At 44.8% G+C, this 7865-nt stretch overlaps 1 long non-coding RNA gene across 1 annotated transcript; it reads left to right on the top strand.

Moving 5' to 3' along the window:
• Positions 1-3829: 3829 nt before the first annotated feature.
• On the top strand, positions 3830-5560 carry LOC108304892. The gene is made up of 2 exons (XR_001825455.1): positions 3830-4066; positions 5299-5560. It is a non-coding gene; the product is annotated as an uncharacterized LOC108304892 (long non-coding RNA).
• Positions 5561-7865: the final 2305 nt, after the last annotated feature.

Here is a 7865-nt window from a genome sequence, read left to right as displayed (position 1 = left end):
TACATTTACTCCATTTTCCTGGAAGCAAAAGTCCTGATGCATTTTTAAAGCTGGCCCCTGGTTCCACTTTCACAAAAGACAATTCCCTATGAAATAGGGTTAACATCCCACTGCTCTTCAAAATGAAAAACAAGTTTGCAGTAAGAGACAAGATCTCAGCAAGGTTTAAATCATCTCAATCTGCCTGCCAAGACTCTAAAACTAGAGGGGCAAAAAGCTAGCTCAGTTTTCTAGAAATGCCTCAAGAAAATGAGATAATGTGAACATTGATGATTTCATTGATCACCCATACAGACTTCAGGAGTATCATTCCTCAGTGATATGAGCTAGTGAGGACTTTACCTCTGGGGATGCATCTGTCTCAATCCATTACATACCACTGCCAGTCTACACCAATCATTCCCAAATTTTATAGTGCAACCAAAATACCCGGGGAATGCTTATTAAAGTACAGCTTCTGCAGTGGTACCTCTGGGGAAGGCAGAGTGGTGTTGGGCCTGTATATAGCCGTCTGGGAACCCCCGTGTATGCCCAGACCAAGGAAAATCTCCCTGAAACTGCCTCTTTAAAAATAATGGAACTTTGTTTTTGTTATTGAGATTGTCATAAGTAGTTGGTTCATAGAAAAGTCACTTTTTTTTTTATGGTGAACGGTAATAATAACTTTAATTTTTACTCATGATACAGTTTTTACCTAAGCATTTCAATGCAAATTTTACGAAAAGTCACTTTTTATAAAATAATAACAGCAACATTTTGTACAGTCAAAAAAATGCAGACTTTAGGCCTCACTCTGCAGGTCTTAGGTGGGTCAAGGAAACACTAAGCCTCCTTGTCTTGAGTAAGTTCAGCTGTGTACTGGTCAACACTAGAATTCACTGAAAGATCTGTAAAATTATAAGTAATGAAAATGCCATATTATGATAGAACTTACCAGATTCCCAATGACAAGAAGACATTTTAAAGTGGGACAAGTAGGGTAACAACAGGACATGGAAAACTGAGAGTTGAGTATGGGTACCAAAACAAATAGGTGGCACTGGCTGTGGTCTCTGGTCACCTACTGTCTCCTGACTCCTACCGTAAAGGAGGCTGGGCCGGGCGCAGCGGCTCACACCTGTAATCCCAGCACTTTGGGAGGCTGAGGCAGGTGGATCACTTGAGGTCAGGAGTTCAAGACTAGCCTGTCCAACATGGAGAACCCTGTCTCTACAAAAAATACAAAACTTAGCCACGCGTGGTGCCACACACCTGTAATCCCAGCTACTTGGGAGTCTGAGGTAGGAGAATCTCTTGAACCCAGGAGGCAGAGGAATGAGCTAAGGTCATGCCACTGCACTCCAGCCTGGGCAACAGAGCAAGACTGTCAAAAAAAAAAAAAAAAAGGAGGCTATTATCCTATTTCAGACATTTTGAGGTTACTGCAGAGTCACTATTTAGGGACCTGCATGGCTAAACTCTGCTTGTTCTGCCATCCCCACAACCCCTCCTCCACTGATCTCAGACCTCTCCGGTGTTTTATCCCCCTCCTTCAATGATCTCACCTCCCATTCCCAGGCAAGACAGGACATACTTCACCCTCCAGCACCAAACTTCCATCCACAGCTGCTATGGCCATGCTGTGTGAATTAGAAAGAGGCACTCTTTCCGCAAGTGTCTTTACTATCACTTGCCAGGAAACGGTCAAGGCCACTATTCAGCTTGTCCATGGGTTAATCAACATAAAAAATCCCTGGCTCCTTTCCATCAATATTTAAACAAGCTTTGGCTGGGTGTGGTGGCTCACACCTGTAATCCCAGCACTTTGGGAGGCTGAGGTGGAAGCACCTGATGTCAGGAGTTGGAGACCAGCCTAGCCAACCTGATGAAAGTCCCGTCTCTACTAAAAATACAAAAATTAGTCAAGTGTGGTGGTGTGTCCCTGCAATCCCAGCTACTCAGGAGGCTGAAATGGGAGAATCATTTGAACCCCAGAGGCAGATGTTGCAATGAGCCAAGATTATGTCAGTGCACTTCAGCCTGGGCAACAGAGTGAGACTCTGTCTCAAAAAGAAAACAAAAAGGAAACAACCGCCTCCCCAAAAAAAGCTTATGTTTCTCCAATCTTAAAAAACAATAATTAAAAATTATCATTTTCCTTTCAGTATCACTCTCATTTCTTTGCAGACAACTTCTGGGAAGATTTGTCTATGTTCATTTGTCTCCATTTTCTCACCATCACCCTCACTTATTCCTCAACTTACCACAAACTGACCTTCCCCAGCCATTCCAAGGAATCTGCTCCAGGTAACAGCAAAGCCTGCTGTCATCTCACTAATTTCTCAGCAAAACTGACCTAATTAACTACTCTTCCTGAAGTGCTTTTCCCTTGCTCCCTGCAATGCCATATTTCCCTGGTTTCTCTCCTAGGGCTGCCTGCTCTTCTTCCTTTTCTTTAGTAGCAGAGCTCCTGACACTCTGTCCTGGGCCTCTTTCCCAAGGGGTATTCTCTCCACCAGGCAATCTATTCCAAGCTCCTGCCCTAGCCCCATTCACAGGCAAGCGTCTAAGGCTCAGACTTCTAGCTCAGGCCTCTCTTCCAAAAAATCAAAACAGGCACATCCATTGGCCTGTTGAGTTTCTCCACTAGAAGACCTCCAAAGTGTAATATGTCTAAAACCAAACTTCCCACACATCAGCTTCTTCCCCTATGGTTTCCTTTTAGTATGTGGTACCCCAACATTCATCCATCTATCAGCCCAGAAGCCTGGCAGTCACCCCAACCCTGCAAATTCCACACACCCAATCCACCACCACCACCATCTATTTCCCGGTGATCTCTCTCTCCCTCCCACCCTCCCCTATTCTTCAGCTGTGGCCTGAGTCCAAGTAACCAAAGTCAAGAAAACCAGGCCCATGTGCCCTCTGCTTCCCAGCCTGGTGTTTAAAGCCCTCAACTATTGTTAAGGGGTTATATTACTGGAAAGGGGTCCCCATCTGGACCTCAAGAGAGGATTCTCGGACCTCGAGCAAGAAAGAATTTGGGGCAAGTCCAAAGAGTAACGTAAAAGCAAGTTTATTAAGAAAGTAAAGGAATAAACGAATGGCTACACCATAGGCAGAACAGCAGCAAGGGTGCTCAACTGAGTATACTTACAGTTATTTATTGATTATATGCTAAGCAAGGGGTGGATTAGTCAAGAGCATTCTGGGAAAAGGGGTGGCAATTCCCAGAACTGAGGGTTCCACCCCTGCCTTTAGATCACATAGGGTGACTTCCCAACATCGCCATGGCATTTGTAAACTCTCATGGTGCTGGTGGGAGAGTCTTTCTGCAAGCTAATGTATTATAATTAGCATATGATGATCAGTGGGGACGACTAGAGTTCACTTTCATTGCCTATCTCAGCCAGTGGATTTCGACTGGCTTAAGTATCTGGAAGGGTACTTAAGGAGGGAGGGCTGCAATGGGGAGGTTCTATCAGCAGGGTCTTTGTGACCTGTATCTTGTGCTGACCTCCTGTCTCATCCTGTGACTTAGAATGCCTGACTTCCTGGGAATGCAGCCTCAGCCTTCTTTTACCCAGCCCCTATTCAAGATGGAGTCGTTGTGGTTCAAATGCGTCTTGACAGTTCATCCTTCAATGTTTCCAGCTAGGGCATTTAAATATTTGTCCATCATATTCACTGGGCTCTGGAGCACAGAACACAGCAAGGTCCCAATAAATACTAATTTAGTAAACGAGAGAAAGTAAAGGGAGAGGGGAAGGGAGGAGCGGAGGAGGGTAGCAGGGAGAAGCGGGGGATATGGTCAGGCTATCCTCTCTGCCAGGCCTCTTTGCTGGGACTCAGAGCCTGAGCGCTGAAATTCTCATCCGCCACTCACAGCATGGCAGCCTCCTTGACCCACACCCAAGTTCCGCTTCCGGGATGGAAGCCTACGTCATTTCCCCTCTGGTTGCCCTAGCGACCCTTGGAAGCCAAGAATATGAGACAGTCTCTGCTTCCTTCTCGCCCTTCCTCTTCCTTTTCTCCGCTCCGGGGCAGCTGACGGAGCCGCTCCAAGGCTGCTGGCCGCGGCTAGTCGGTGAGGAGGGCGGGGGGAGGGGCCGTCCCGCTTGTAGGGGGCTTTGATGGTGACCAATGAGAGGGAGGGCTGGAACGGGGAGGTGGCTCGAAGGCTTGGCCAGTAAGTTGGGGATGAAAACCCTCCCAGGAACCCGGTGTTTTTTTTTTTTTGTTTGTTTGTTTGTTTTCTTTTGAGACGGAGCTTCGCTCTTGTTACCCAGGCTGGAGTGCAATGGCGCGATCTCGGCTCACCGCAACCTCCGCCTCCTGGAACCCGGTTTTTAATGGGCTGAGGGAAGTGGCAGGTGCAGCAGCTGTGCAGACAATGATGCTTAGCAGCCCGGACTTCATGGCCACAAACTGTGTGTGTAGAGAGGGCCACAGCAGCCTGAAAACCATTTTCGTCCCCTTTCAGGTTTACCCGTTCCACTGGGCCCAGCCACCACCCACTCCTGCTGTCTGTTAAACTTTCCTCCTGTTTCTGAGGCCATGTCTGACATGAAGAGTCTTTACTGAATACTTTTCATTGATCACAGGCCCGATTCTTCACCCTTCTCACCCCTTTATTGAAATAGCAGTGAATATCTAATTGAGAAAGTACTGTTACAGGGGTTGAAAAGCTACAGGGGACACGAGCCATTGATATTTATTTATTTATTTATTTATTTTTATTTATTTGAGTTGGGAGTCCCACTCTCTCACCAGGCTGGAGTGCAGTGGCTTGATCTCGGCTCCCTGCAACCTACGCCTCCCAGGTTCAAGTGATTCTCCTGCCTCAGCCTTCCAAGTAACTAGGACTACAGGTGTGCACCACCATGCCCAGCTAATTTTTGTATTTTCAGTAGAGACGGGTTTTTCACCATATTGGCCAGGATGGGCTCAATCTCTTGACCTTGTGATCTGCCCGCCTCAGCCTCCCAAAGTGCTGGGATTACAGGCATGAGCCACTGCATCCAGCTGACTTTTATTTTTAAATTGAGGATCTGTTTTACTTGAAGGAACTAAAGAATGTTGGCATTCATATAGTTGCTGGAAGACTTGAAAGCAGTGAAAATTTCTCCACAGATGACAGGAAAGGATGGTCACAAAATGAATATCTCCTGACTCACACACCTAGTGAGCAGAGCCATAACCTCCTTAACCTTAGCATTTGGAACAGGCTGCAAAGTTCATCCTTCCTCATAGCAGCCCCTGCATTCAGTTTGGTTTAGTTGTTTAATGTGGTTTCTAGCCTTTTTTTTTTTTTTTCAGGGTGCAGCAGAAGTCTCAGGTAGCTGAGAAGTTCGTGGAATTTTCTTCTTTGGGACACTTTTTACAATTGCTTGTGATATAGTGCAGGGTTGGGATGTACAGACATTTCTCAAGTGCACTGTGTACCTACACAGCACATTGCAATTTGGCTACTGAAGTCAAGAGAAACTGGTTTAGACAACTGGTGAGTGTAACATAGGAAGCACATTTCATTTGATAATAGGAACATAGCTTTTGTGCTAATAAAACGCTTTGAAAATTAGCCTGTGGTCTTTAGTAATTAGTGTGTATATTTCAGTGCTCCATTGGTTCATAACAAATGGACTAAATAGGTACCCTATTCAGCCATTTATCTAAATGAAAAGTTTGGTTAAATTATAGTTGAGGGCATTGATCACAACTACAATTTAACCAAACTTTTAAATTAGAAAAAGAGATTAAGATGAAAACCATTGGATTAAATTTTTAATTAGTTTGCCCAATGGGAAAAAGAGATTAAGATGAAAATCATGGGATTAAATTTTTAATTAGTTTGCCCCTTGGACCGTTGCTTGGTATGACACAGTGACTGATTGGCTTGATGGGTGACTGATTGGCTACTTATGCCTGCCTGGGAAGATAGGGCTCTGCTACCGAACCTCTGAACGTAAGAGTGTTTTGCAAAAATCTGAGTATTTTATTCAGTTATCTTTCACTTCATTCCTGCTTAACAGGGAATTGAAAAGGAAGGCAAAGTCTTGGATCTCATAGTTCTTGGTATAGTGATACATATAAAGTATGAGATGGGGGCTTCAGAGAGCTCATTAATAAATGTCTCAAACAAACATGTCTAAGTCAAACACTTCCCTTCCTGTCCACAATCTCCTCCTCTTCCAGGGCTCCTTACATCAACTAATGGTGCCATCAGCAGTGCACTCAAGGCAAAAACCTGTGAACAATCTTGATCCCCTCTTTCATTTCCCACAGCTCACCCATCAACAAATTCTGCTTTTCTTCTAAAATATCTTCTAAATCCATTCACTGTTCTTATCTCTACTGCCCTAATGCAGGCATCATCATTCTTTACCTGGTTAAGCGTGGTATCCTCTTAACTCAACCTCCCCGCTTCTAATCTTCCAACCCATTTTCACCATCTCCGTCCATTCACCACACAGCAGCAGCCAAAATATTTGTTTAAAATGTAAGTTAGATTCTATTACTCCAGTGTCTAGAATTATTGTCTTCCCCCACCAAATACTGTGCCTTACAAGGTCTTACATGATCTGGACTCAATCTGGTACCACTCTCTATCCCTTCACTCACTATCATCCAGACATACTATCTTTCTCTCTTCAACCTGCCACGTTTTAGCCTGCCTTAGGGTCCTTGCACCAGCTGTTCCCTTTGCTGGAACCCTTTTCACCCAGGTATTGTTTAGGGCTGAACTTAAATGGTAACCTCTTCAGATAACCCTTCCTTGACCACTCAAACTCACTCGCCTCCTGTTTATCCCTGTCGCAATCATCTTGATTCAGTTTCACCACAACACTCATCATTACTGCTATTTTCTTGTATCTTCTTTTGTTTATTGACTGTCTTCTCCACTAATATGTAAGCTCCATGAAAATAAACATCTTGTCCATGTCGTATTACTGTATATCCAGAACCTCAAATAGTCTCTGATGTATGAGTGAATGCATGAATGAATGAATTCTGTTTCCCCAAAGCTGTTGCCATCTCATTTCAGGTACATTGAAACAGGGAGGCTGGTAAAGGCCAGGGGGTCAAATGCTACATAGAGTGGAGCCGGAAGCACAAGATGTGGGCAAAGACACAGTGGGGAGAGGCAAAAAAAAAAAATTGGGGGTGGAGGGTAGAGGGTACAGGAAGGAAAATGGAAATGACACAGAGCAACACTGCAGATATGCCCTAGACATCTGAAGACTTGTACAAGCATGTGTGTACCCACACATACTCACACACATACCAGCTTGAAGGATCTTGTCTCAGCACTTGCTGTGTACTTGAGTCTTAGAGAAGACTTTTCCTGGTAGAGACGCTTAGGCTTCAGTGTTAAGGAGCCTGATTCAGAGGTCTAGATAGGGCCCATGTGTCTGTGGCTGTGTAACACTTGTAAGCCGGTCTCATTCTTGGTCAGGACAATAAGGCTGCAGTACATCATAGCAGCTGGGAGAAAGCCGTGTGGTATTTGCAGTGGTTCTGTTCACCGCCACATGAGCTGAGCAACCTTCCCTTCCCGGCCCCTAGTTCTGCTTAGATACAAAGTGAAGGCTTACTTCGGCTCCTGTGCAACTTGTAAAGTCAAACTTGGCTGAAATTGGCCAGGTGGGGTGCGCTCCTTCCTAAAGAACAAGAGGCCCGCTTTTTAGAAAATCCTAAACTTTGGGTTACCCCTCAGTTTAGCAGTTACATTTACATGACACATTATGTCTAAAAAGCCATTTAATTTTATGCCATCCGATGTTTATATTGACAACCGATGAAAATACAGGAGCTTATGCCACTGTGAAGCTACAATACAGTGGCTCAAATTTATTCTTTCTGTGTTGGATTTGAGGGGATAAGGA

This window comes from Cebus imitator, unplaced genomic scaffold (genome assembly GCF_001604975.1).
Source record: "Cebus imitator isolate Cc_AM_T3 unplaced genomic scaffold, Cebus_imitator-1.0 Scaffold58, whole genome shotgun sequence".
In the NCBI taxonomy this organism is placed as follows: Eukaryota; Metazoa; Chordata; class Mammalia; order Primates; family Cebidae; genus Cebus; species Cebus imitator.
The sequence above is the reverse complement of the archived record's forward strand: the minus strand, read 5'-3'. Positions and strand labels throughout refer to the sequence as shown.